Source organism: Gossypium hirsutum, chromosome A09, assembly GCF_007990345.1.
Source record: "Gossypium hirsutum isolate 1008001.06 chromosome A09, Gossypium_hirsutum_v2.1, whole genome shotgun sequence".
NCBI lineage: Eukaryota > Viridiplantae > Streptophyta > Magnoliopsida > Malvales > Malvaceae > Gossypium > Gossypium hirsutum.
The window spans coordinates 57,710,941-57,724,015 of record NC_053432.1 but is presented as its reverse complement, the minus strand read 5'-3'; the positions used below and the strand labels follow the sequence as shown (position 1 = coordinate 57,724,015).

The 13,075-nt window shown below is 32.5% G+C and overlaps 1 long non-coding RNA gene, 1 other non-coding gene and 1 pseudogene across 3 annotated transcripts; all 3 read right to left on the bottom strand.

The window, feature by feature from the left end:
* Positions 1-3,129: 3,129 nt before the first annotated feature.
* Positions 3,130-6,446, bottom strand: LOC107888965 (solute carrier family 25 member 44-like; annotated as a pseudogene).
* Positions 6,447-7,160: 714 nt separating this feature from the next.
* Positions 7,161-8,422, bottom strand: LOC107888964 (uncharacterized). 2 transcript variants are annotated; one of them, XR_005901793.1, is made up of 2 exons: positions 8,201-8,422; positions 7,161-7,926 (listed from the first exon to the last, which is right to left on the bottom strand). It is a non-coding gene; the product is annotated as an uncharacterized lncRNA (long non-coding RNA). The 2 variants fall into 2 exon arrangements; XR_001681583.2 differs by having other exon boundaries at positions 8,236-8,422.
* Positions 8,423-12,578: 4,156 nt separating this feature from the next.
* Positions 12,579-12,685, bottom strand: LOC121206863 (small nucleolar RNA R71). Its single transcript, XR_005902034.1, has one exon. It is a non-coding gene; the product is annotated as a small nucleolar RNA R71 (small nucleolar RNA).
* Between the last annotated feature and the right edge of the window lie 390 nt (positions 12,686-13,075).

Here is a 13,075-nt window from a genome sequence, read left to right as displayed (position 1 = left end):
TTCAATTATCATAAAATTACTAACAACATTATCAAATTAGCATCATTTTACATTGATATATCATATATACTAACAATTACATTAATTCGATGTGAAAATAAATGTATGCATCTATTTCTTTAATTTTTTGCAATTGAAACAAAATCAAAGTTTCATGTATACATATATCTTCTCTGTTAAAAAATACTCCATCCAAGCAAATGCTGCCACTGGAAAAAAACTTCGAAGTCCCTTAAAAATATCAAAAGTCTCATAAAAATGGTAAAAATACCTCACCAGTCCTTTTTAATTTGTCAAATTTAGCCTTCAAATTTTACACATTTTATCAAATTGGTCATAATTTAACAATTTTATCCCACAAACATTTGTGTAAATGTATAAATGTTGAGGTTGAATTTATTAAATTTATTAAAATTAAGGTTAAAATGACAAAATAAGTAAATATCAAAGGCTAAATTTGTTGCTATACCAATCAAAATTACATACAATTGATTGAAGACATTAACATCATGCTTAACTGTTATTAGTTACTCACTTTCGATATTGATGGGCTTAAATTAGTTCAATTTTTTTAAGAGGAACCAATTTGCTCAGGTTCAAAATAGAGAACAACCAAGGTTATTTTACCTATTAAAATTACAAAAAAAATCCCAAATTTTCAAAAAAAAAAAACCAAATTTCTAAAAAGGCCATAAAATTTTAAAATTTCTAACAAAACCTAAAATTCCAAACAAACAAATTTTTTTGAATACTATGAAATTTCTAAAATTTATTTTTGAAGTTTCGTTTATTTATATACATATATTTTTAATTTTTAATAATTTTCAGAAATGGATTGTGATTTTTTTATAATTTTCTAGGTTTTAAGATTTTTTTTGGATTTTATATATTTATGATTTTTTTAAAGTTTTCTAATACTTTCTTTTTTAAAAAAAATTAACTTTTTTTCTTAACACGTTAATATTTAAAAAAAAATTCACTGTAATGTATTGGGAGTGGATAGAATAATTACAGTGAGTAGTAGGAAAGTTGAAAAACGTGGGTCATCCTCATCATCACAAAGGGCGCGCCTCTTTTCCCTTCTTGCAAACAAAATTATAATTTCATCAATCAATTTCTATTTTTACACACAAATTTAATTACACAATTTGGAAAATGGAATCTGCCAAGCCACCAAAATATGATCTCAACGTCTTATACAGTTAAATTTCCTTCTTTAGCAGCAATTTTAGCTAAAAGAGTGGAAGATTGTGATTAAACTTAAAACTATTTTCATCTAACTAAATTGATTTTATCATAAAAAGTCAACAATTCGAATTTAAAAATGATCTTGTTAACTACTTAAAAGTTTTTGAGCTACAATATCGAGAGTGATTGATCTCAAAAGTGAAGAAATGTCGATAAGTGAGAGAGTGAAGGAAAAACATACTGAAGATGATCTCTAAGATGACGAGAACATCCAAGATAATCTTAGAAAGATAACGATCCTCCTCAAAATAAAAGATAAACTTTAGAAGGGATCTCAAAGATGATATTAACGTGGTTATAAACAGTGCCGGAGTCCTGTGTTGGGTTGTGGGGCCAATAAAAAATTTCAAAAAAATTATTTTATAAAAAAATATAAGGAGTAAGTTGAGTTATTGACCCACAAAAATTATTTGAAAAGCACCAACTAAAAATAAAAAATCTTTAATTTTTTCTTATTTTCTTTCAACATTCATCAGTTTTTTTCCTCAAAATTTTCTTATTCTCTCACATTTTCTCCATAATTTTTGCAAAATAGATTATCAATCTTTCAATGCTTTTTAAGTAGATTTATCTAATTAGGTAACTATTTTTCTTTCTTTTCAAGCTTTCATCTCTAAAAAATTAAATTTGTGGCTTTACTTGTTCTAAATTATGATTTTTATGTAAGATTAAGTTTTTATTGATGGAATGATTTTGGGGTAGTGATTTTGTATGAGATCATTGATATCTTGATCGATTTATATTTTTTAGACAACATTAATACAAATCTTTGAAAAAATTAAGCTCGATTGTTTGTTTAATCTTGTATATTACTGATGTGATTTTGTGCATCTTTGTATTTTACATATTGCATTCTCATAGCACCAAAAAATATTGAACTAACTTTCATTGTTGTGAAGGAAATTATATTTATCCTATAACTACCATCGAGAATTACAAAAATGAGATCTTCTTGTGATAAAAATAGTATGCATAAAAAATGAATTTATTTGTCCCTATTGAGTAGAAGATTTAACTTTATAAATTACTATTAATCTAATACTAATAATATAATTTTAATCATCATATGCATTAATTCATATAATTTTTTTAAATATTTTATTTTTTTCGAAACTCGACCACATAATCAAAATATCCTAACTCCTCCCCTGGTTAAGAATCCTTTCAATATGGCAGATGAGCTTCAAAGATGATCTCAACATGGCTATGGGTCCTCACGATGTAGCGATGGATAGATACATCATACAATTAATACGGTCATTTTATAGCTTGAATATCCCCTTTTGTTATTAAGACTAAAATTCTTTTATAAGAAAATTGTCTAGTTTCATGATATTCCTTGATTAATTATTTAAGTTGCGATGTCTTTTTCATGAGTGAATTTTGACAAGAATTGTTTTTATTATAACAAGCTTAACTTACACAAGCATTTCCTATCATCTCATAAACTGATAGATAAATCGAAATCGTCACCAATGTTCAGAGGCTCAACTCTATTGTTTTACCTACAAGCAGAACACATACTTATGTTGAATTAGATACTTATACATAGAGGCAAATTTAGGAGCACTAGCAAGCACCCAATCACTTTAAATTTTGTAAAATCCCCATTTTAATTCCTTGAATTTTTAAACTTTTATTTTAACCTTATAATTAATATCTCAAAAGATATTAATTTTTCAATCGATTTGCTCATTTTCGATTAAACTAAGGACATGTTTAAGTTCACCTACTAATACAAAATATGTATCCGTATTACGATCCAATCACATAATACCACTTATTATAGTTAAACGTTAGATAACCAATGAGCTAATATTTGCTTCCATTTTGCTTTACATGCAAAAATAATCGAGGATAATATATAAAAGGAATTAATGCAATCAATAAATATTTTTATTAAACCAATTTATTCGAAAAACACAAATATACAAAAAAAAATATAATACTAGATCTAACAGATATAATATTAATGGCATCATTTGGAGCTCCATTGTCAAACTCATCAAAATTCCAAAGACTCATGGTATTGCCATCATTTGCCATTCCGCTTGATTTTCTTTTCAATACAATGACAAGTCAGCTCAAAAAATTGAAAGTAATTCAAAAGAATACAAACTAACCTTTGATTCCATGTCTGATGTTAAATAAATTGGAGTCCGTGGGATCAGATTCCCCGAGTTTGGAGAAGTAAATATATCAAACTAGTACCTCCTCAGTTGAAGAACATCAAATGTGCTTTACAGATAACCTCTCTGCTAAAATGACATTTAAAAAAAACAAAGAGACAGACAGATTAGCCAATGCCGAAACATGCTTTCAACGGGCTGATTACAACTAACGACTCCCGAAACAATAAGAAACAAAATTCACCATCCTTTCCTCTTTCCATTAATTTGGTTAAGGAAGAAAAGGACAGAGCTCGGGAACAATAACAGCCTGATATTCAAATGCCGAGTTATTATTGATAAAACATGAAGTTGCTTCAAATTACTGTAACATGGCAGTTAGTAAAACAAAAACACATGCATGCAATCAAGTTCTGGATTGCCAAAATTCAAAAAGTGATGATAAGAAAGTTGACACAGTTTATGTAGTTAGCAACCGGGGGCTGTACCCCCTGTAGAAACAATATGTATAATATATTGACATTCAAAATGCCAAGTTTTTATCAATAAAACATGAAGTTGCTTCATATTACCGTAACATGACAGGATGCAAAATAAAAATGCATGCTTGCAGTCAAGTTCTGGAGTGTTAATAATCAAAAACTGAAAATAAGGATATTGACATACTTATCAGTTCACAAGTAACAGTCACTATAGTTCCATAAAGTGACATATTTAGGAACCGGGGGCTGTAAGTAACCCCAGTAGAAACAATATCCATATTAGATTTATATTCAAAATGCCAAGTTCTATCAATAAAACATGAAGTTGCTTCAAATTACTATAACATGGAAGGGTGCAAAATGAAAACACATGCCTGCAGTCGAGTTCTGGAATGGAAATAATCAAAAAGAGATGATAGGAAGGTTGACATACTTATCAGTTCATAAGTAACAATCATTGTAGTTCCATAAAGGGACATATTTAGGAACCGGGGACCGAACCCCCTGTAGAAGCCCCACCACCCATCTTCTTTCAAGAGTATCTTTGTAGTCCTCAGTACTGATGGTCTTGCAACACCATAATCATCAATGACCTTGGACAGAGAAGGGCCAAAGGACAAATAACCGATGTCTAAAATCAGTCATAATATTTCAATAAAAAGAAACCAGTTGCATCATATAGCCAAGACAGACAAAGTTCACATCTCTCTTAATTACCCTCTAAAGGATGTAGGGATTCGATAAAAATAGACAAAATGTTTGCATTGGGAGTGTCTTTACAGTATCAATAGGAGAGGTGATATAAGAAAAAAGGCCAATGGACTAATAACTGATATCCAAAATCATCATAATATTTCAATAAAAAGAAGCCAGTTGCATCATATACCCAAGATAGACAAAGTTCATATCTCTCTTAATTTCCCTTTGAAGGATGTAGCAATTCAATATAAGCAGACAAAACGTTACCTGCAGCCGTGTCTTTACAGTGTCAATGGGGGTGGTGATAACAGAGGAACAAGCACCAGCAACCATTCCTGCAGTGGCCTGTACGGCCATCATCTCCATATGAGAGGGCTTCTTCTCTGAGTCATCTCTATAACCAAGGCTCCTATAAATGAGAGTTCATTCAACAATACTTCAGTCGGCATAAGCTAGTCAATATAATAGTTAATGTCAGTTCTTTTAATAATACTCTCTATAATCTCCAACAACGAGTGTTCATTTAATAATACTTCAGTTGGTGCCAACGAGGCCTCAGCTCAGTTGGCAAAGGCGGAAGGTCTGAGTCTTAAGTATCCAAGTTCGAGACCTACCATGTGCAATTATATGCATAGATCTTTGAGCCCTATCATATTTGAGAGTTTTAGTTCAGTTAGTCCTAGTTTGATCCATTTGTGCTGTAATTGTATGGTTCTACTTGATAGTTACTTGGACAATCCGTTTGTAAAGTTTAAACTATACTTACTTGTTACACTTCAAAAAAATAATACTTCAGTTGGCATAAACAGAGTCAATATAAAACTTAATGCTGGTTGTTTTCCAATGTTCAGTTTTTACCTCCAAATGATACGTTGGGCAGCACCATAAGCCCCTCACCAAAGTGCAACTGCCGGCGAGTTAGTCAAAGCTGTTAATCCGAAACCTCGATACAGTCCGCGAAATCCTTCGGCTTTTATCACTTTACGGGCAACATCAAAAGGGTCAGTGTAAAATGTTGCACCAGGCAGCCCTTGCACTATAAGTCTCTGGCATATCTAGGAATGCAACATTAATTAACAAAAACACACAAATTAGTCAAAATTTATATTCTCATTTGATGCCTAAAAGGATCAAATAACTTACCACTTCCAATGGCACAATGTACAAGGAAGAAATCAAGTTCGAAAACATGCCTGCCACACCATTAGCAACACCGATACGTGTTGTTTCAGGCATATTCAAACCTTGTGTATACTTCAACATCATATCTTTCGACATTTCAAGAGACGTCAAAGCCAGAACCCTACCAGGCAATGATCCAATAGCAGAAGTTCCAAAACCACGAAAAACCCCAGGGATACCATCGTTTCTCAATATATCCTTAAAGACCACCATTCCAGGCATATGAGCCAACCGATAATCAGCTACCTGCATTCTTGTTTTAACAACCGCTGTTGGATGTATTAATGCTTGCTGTACAGTAAACAGGACAGCCCCAATAATATGAAATATTGTCTTGTCCAACCTGAATAACCCACAACAACATATAAGATGAAAAAGAAAACCCAGTTTTTATTTTTGTTTGGGTTTCATTAATGAGAATAGTTGAAAGTGTTTTGTAATTTACCTGGCCCAATCGATCTCAGTATCGGCAAGGGATAGTTTGTCCCGAGAGACAGACTCAGTTTCCAAAGCCATTGGTGGGATTAGTGGACATGAATGGCAATGGCAGAGTGGTGAGGTTTTAATGGGTTTGAAGTGAGAAACGTAAGGAAAAGGGTAGAAATTTCGAGAAATGTTGGATTTGAAGGTGGAAGCGTTGACGTCCGCTGGTCTGGTCGGGGGGCAATCAAAATATTGCACCGTTTCCCTCTTATTTTGTGGGAAAGAAAACACTCGCACTTTCTTATGATTGATTTTAATCAATTTAGAATCAATAGTGGTTTGGTGCAACACACCTTTTAAGATTAAATTTTAGAGGTAATAATATTGTACACGGCAGTTAAATATTACTAAGATCCCTTTAATTGTATTTTTTATCATTCACTTCAAAAGTAATTAAATTAATTATTTCATTAAAAATTTTATTAAAAATTTAGTATATTAAAATAAAATTAATAAGAATAATTTTTAACATGTAAATTAAAATATAAAGTATAAGACTATTTTTCACATGTCAAATTCCACTTTTATATATTAAAGGTTTAGACCAACATTTTTATTAAAGGTTATAACTGAGAGGTTCATAAAAAAAAAGTTGAATTTTTTATTAAAAATAATATTGGGCATTAAATCTCAAATTCAGAATTATTATAAGCTTAACCCTAGTTATTTGTTTTAAAAAAAAAATTATCGCCCTAAAATTTGACAAATCATAGATGTGAATGATGAAGTCATATTTAATAAAAATAGAGATTACCGAAGTTTATAGTGCTCATATTTGGGTCTCAACCCCTCCAATGCCTAAATGTTTTTGCATGTTATATCATTTTTTATTAAAATTTTAATTTCTCATAAACCCATTCTGGGTTAAGAAGAAGAAGGCGCGAATGATAGAGCAGCCGCGGAAGCAAAATTAAACTTGGAAACAGAGCCGTTAAGAAAGAGAAACAGAGCATTCCTTATCCATTTAACAAAGTTGAATTTCTATATAAAGAAAATATGGAAAATTACAAAACTAAATTATCCTTAAGTTTAGGATAAATCATACTAATCTCCTATATATCCTAAATACCAAAACGAGCTATTTCGGACTGCCATTGGTGAAAAGCTTCATCATCTCCAACAAGATATGGACCTTGTATTTGAGGAGCAGCAGCAGCAGATCAGGATCTGTCTCTTGGTCGAGACTTGGCAAATCATCCTCCCTGATTAATTCCCACCATTGATCCCCATTAGAGATGGGTTTCATTAGAGAAATTTCTTGCATCTTCCGAGCTCTCCATTCCCTGGAGTTGGAAATGGGATTTCTCAAAGGGTGGAGAAATCCCTTTCTCTTTCGTGAATTTGATTCCATGGTTTAAAGAATGAATCAAAGCACAAAAAATTAAAAGCAAAAGGACAGAGAAGAGGATGCTGAAAAGCTTAGATAGATGATGAACCTACCGGTGATGCTTATTTATAGATAGATGGGAGTGGGTATCCCAAAATCTAGCCGTTGGAGCTTCACCGCCAAGCTTGTTACCGTTGAAGATCATGCTTCGGATATTTCAAACTTCACCGCCAAGCTTGTTACCGCTGAAGATCATGTTTCGGATCTTGTTACCGTTGAAGATCATGCTTCGTATATTTCAAACTTCACCGCCAAGCTTGTTACCGTTGAAGATCATGTTTCCGATCTTGCTACCGTTGAAGATCATGTTTCGGATCTTTCAAAAAAAAATTAAACTGAAAGGTTAAGAGGGTATAAGAAAGATTATTATTAATGTAAGGAAAAATTCTAAATGTAATTATTGGGGATTGAAATTAAAAAAAAAAACTAAGTTCAGAACACATTCTACATAAATGCATCATATATTTTCAAAATCTGAAAATGAAAAAGAAAAGTTCAAATGAATAAAGAAAAGAAGGAAAAAAAAATTCAACTAGGAAATTAAGATTAAAAAAAAATAAAGGAAATATCGAAAAAGAATTAGAGAGAACATTTGAATCAGAAAGAACGTAGCGTAGATCATCACCCGTCCATTTCTTTCATCATCAAATCAAGCAGAAAAGATAGTAAAAAAATGGAAAGCGCTTCGAAATCATGTTTTCAAACGGTAGGACAACAAAATTAAAGCAAATCTGAGAATGAAAACCCTAAGCAAGATTGATAAAATAGAAAAGGAATGCGGCCAGGTTTGGCTTTAATAGACAGATGGAAACGACGCCGCTTTAATGTCTGACTGTTTTTCCTTGTTAAAAATTTTAAAAATAGTATTTAATTCCCCATACTTTTTCCTTTTGATAAATTTAAGTCAAATTTCACATCTAATCCCTATATTTTTTTCCTTTTTATCAATTTAATTCTTTTTCTTTTAACTTTCATTTTCCTACTCACCTTCTTTAAAAAATAGTTTGAAAATCGATAGATGATTAATATTATTTTATTTTAAATTATACATAAATTATAATAAATTACTGACACATTTTCCTAATCTTGCAAGTACCACTGAAGTGTCTCTCTATAAATCATATATGATTCTGCATAGAGCTAAAGATAAAACCCTGATATGGGACAATATACTTTTTAATTGTTGAGTTTTTGATTGATTATCTATCCAACCACATTTCAAAAACATTTCTTAAAGGAGCCCACCAATGAAATTGAAAAGAAAATAATTTATTGGTTCAATACAATTTTCTTTTTATATTAAACATGTTTTTTTTACCAATTCATATCTATATTAGATAGAACAATTCCATTGATTTTCAATTGCATATAAATCAGTCCAATCTGATTTTTACCAATTGAACTTGTGTCACTTAGAACTGTTCAATCCGAAATCCAAACCAATTTTTGATTTGTTCAACATTCATTGAATTCATATATACCTTGGTGTAATTCCAATTCATCTGATTAAATCATTCAATCAAAAATTTTATTGATTTTTACGTAGTTTTTACTAGTTCAACATTAATGAATTCTTATATACCATTCATACCAGATAAGCTATTTCCAATTCAACTTATTTAACCAATCATTCAAAATTAAGATTTTAGAAATGGATCGGTGGTTGAAATAATCAAGTTATCAATTCATCAATTCAACTAGTCCGATCGATCCGTCTAGTTCAGTTAAATAAATCATTAAAAAATTCATAAAAATAATATATATTAAAAATTCAATTCAACCAATCAGTACTGACTCTCAAGATCATCCGATTATTTGTTCGATCGAACCAGTCTATACTAGTTATCTTGGTTAGGGGTCCTTGGGTGATTTTTGGCCAATACTTGGCTGTACGGCCATGGTTGCCAGATATTTCAACATGGGAAAATAAAGTGGATGTTCAAGTGGCTTGGGTTAGATTACTTAATCTGTCAGAAAACTACTACTCAAATTGATTACTTCGTGCTATTAGTCAAGCCATAAGGTTGGTGGTCAAGCTTGATGTTCATACGAGCAGTGGAAGGCGAGGACGCTTCGTTAGGTTGGCAGTGTGTGTGGACTTAAGGAAACCACTAGTGTCGAAGATCAAGATCAATGGTCATATTCAGAGAATTGAGTATGAATCACTTCCGATTGTTTGTTTTAATTGCGGGATATTTGGACATAATTCTGATATGTGTAAAGGGTGTCGGCGGGCGAGAATCAACAATAAAAAAAATGGATGATCAATGAGGTGAGGAAGATGAACCATATAACCCATGAATGCTTGTGAAAAATAGCAAAGAGGAAAGGGTCGGAATACAGAAACAAAAAATTTTACAGCATTGGGAACGGAACAGGGGTATCACGGTTTTCATCCCTAACGACAGATCATGGTGAATCAAATTCTGAAATCAATGCTATGGAAAGAGGAAGCCAACCTGTTTAGTTTGAAGGGCGTGATTTAAGGAGATCTAGTTTGGCTAAGGTTGGGAAAGTTGATCAAAAAGATCCATTTGCGGGGAAAGAAGGGACGTCTAAAAATATTGGGAAAAGAATTGTGATTTGAGGCAGGCTTAGAACAAGTCCAAATGTACAAAGGCCCACTAATTCTAATATTGGGTCATCTGCTAATAATGGGGGAAATGGGTCTAATGATGGTTCTGGAATAAGTCCGTTTTTCCAAAATCCTATGGATAGAAACTTTAATTTTTTGCCTATGTATTTCCAATTGAAATTGGACAGAAATAAACATGAGGCTATTCAGATATTGAAATTGGAGAATTTAATGTTCCGAAAGGTAAAGAAAATAGAGTTTTTCAATTTGGTGAGTCGAGTATTGGGTGCTCAAACATAATGGTGCAAAATTATAAGAACAGTAATGTGAAACGAAATAAACCTCCTAATTGTGAACAAAGAGTTGCAACGAACTCAATGGTGGAGTTATGATAAGTCGTAATTTATACATATTTTTATCCCATGCTTAACACATTTTTGGAATTTGATGCTCCTAAACCTTTAATTTCATGTTTTATACTTAGGTGAGCATAGGAGAGTAAAAAGAGCAAGAAACGGGCCAAAAACAGAGAAAATGGGTCAACGTGAGAAATCAACATGGCTTGGACTTCCTCACACGGGTAGACCACACATCTGTGTCTATTAGCATACTTTAACACGGCCTAAGCCACCCCACACGGGCATGGCACACGACCGTGTCCTTGTCGAGCCCAAGTCTAGTTCTACTCGGAAAAAGTCACTTTTGAGGGTTTTGAAGCATTCTCAAGCCTATATAAACACCCGATGAGGCACCTAGAGGACACACACGGAGTGAGAGGCAAGGAATTACTCCAAGAAAGCCGATTGATCTATCTCAGAAGCCGGATTCTCCTTCAAGATTGAAGATCTCCGTTCAATTTCCTTCAAGGGTTTTTGGGTTTCTTTATGTTTTGTTATTATAATTCTTCTGAGATGTTTTCTTTTACACATATGAACTAAATTCCCTCAATACCTAAGGGGGATGAAACTTAAGACAAATCTTGTTACTATTTTCTGAATTATATGATAAATACTTGATTTGTTCTTAATTATGTTCCTTAATTCTTGCTTTAATATTCCAGGATATTGGTTCAAGTATTGATGTACTTATTCAGAGGAGTAAAAGTCCCTGTCTAAAAGTAGATCTAGCATCATTAAGCGGAGTTGATTGCACCCCTAGACATATGGCAACATAAATCTGCTGGATTAGGGTCAAACCTAATAAAGGAATCCATAGATCGAGTTAATGCAACACTAGGGGTTTTAATTAGAAAGAGATTTCAATTAATCAACTTAGGGTTAGACGTTGTTAGTCTCGAGAGAGATAATAATATAAATTAGGGATTTCTACAGATCAAGTCAAGTGAATAAACAAGTGAAGTCTAGGTGGATTTTTCCTTGGGTATTGTCTAAATCAATTAGTTTTTCCAAAAGTATTTCCCCTATTTACTTCCTATGCATTCTTAGTTTAGTTAATTAGTTTAGATAAAGCAAATCCACTTATTTTTAGGCTAGATAATAAAAAGAAGGTTAATACTAGTACTTTTAGTTCCTATGGATTCAACATTTCGGTCTTGCTATAAGCTATACTACTGTTCGATAGGTGCACTTGCCTTTATCTTGATAATAGTTAGTTTTCAAGTACGATCAATCATAACTATAAAATTTATCACGCACATCAAGTTTTTGGCGCCGTTGCAGGGGAACTAAGGTATTAGGAACGCTTAATTTTTATTACTTTAGCCATTTATTTTATTGCAATTTAATTTTTATTTTAATTTTGTTTATATCGCTAAATTTTATTTTATATATTTCTAGCAGGTTTTTATAGTTTATGACTAGAAGAAACCCGTCAGGACCTCTACTTTTTGATAGTGAGATCGAAAGCACAGCTCGTAGAAACCAAAGAGAGATAAGGCAAAGCCTACGATACATAGAGAAATGGCAAGAGGATGATATTCAAATCACAATAGAGGAGATGGCTGATAATCATAATAATCCGCTACCTCCTGTGGCTGCTGCAGATCCAGTAAATCAGAATCCTGCTCCTCGTACTATGTATGATTATGCTAAACCTAATTTGAAAGGAACTGAATCGAGTATAGTTAGACCTGCTGTTGCTGTAAATAATTTTGAACTGAAACTTAACACGATTCAAATGATACAACAGTTTGTTCAGTTTGATGGTTTGTAGGACGAGGATCCAAACACTCATTTAGCGAATTTTCTGGAACTCTACGACACATTTAAAATCAATGACGTTTCTGATGATGCCATTCACCTTCAGTTATTCCCCTTTTCATTAAAGAATAAGGCTAAACAGTGGTTGAACTCGTTACCATGAGGCTCAATCACTACTTGGGAACAAATAACTGAAAATTTTTACTTAAATATTTTTCGCTGGTTAAAACGGCTAAATTGAGGAATGATATCTCTTCTTTTATGCAAATGGATCTAGAAAATCTTTATGATGCATGAGACAGATACAAGGACCTATTGAGAAGGTGTGCTTACCATGGGTTACCTTTATGGTTACAGGTTCAGACTTTTTACAGCAGTGTGAACTCCTCAACAAGGCAACTGATCGACGCAGCCGCCAGTGGAACTTTAAACAACAAAACACCTAAAGAGGCTTATGAATTTATTGAAGAGATGTCACTGAATAACTATCAGTGGCAAGTCATGAGAATAAAGCCAACAAAAGCAACCGGTGTTTTCAACTTCTATGCGGTTACTATGATATCTAACCAGATAGAACTTTTAAATAAAAAGATTGACAGTTTGTATAGTTCTACTCAGGTACATCCAATGATGAGGTGTGATTCAAATAGAGGAAGAGTACAAATAGAATATCAATCCTTCAACCTTAGCAACGAGGAGGAACAAGTTCAATATATGGGTAATAATAATTC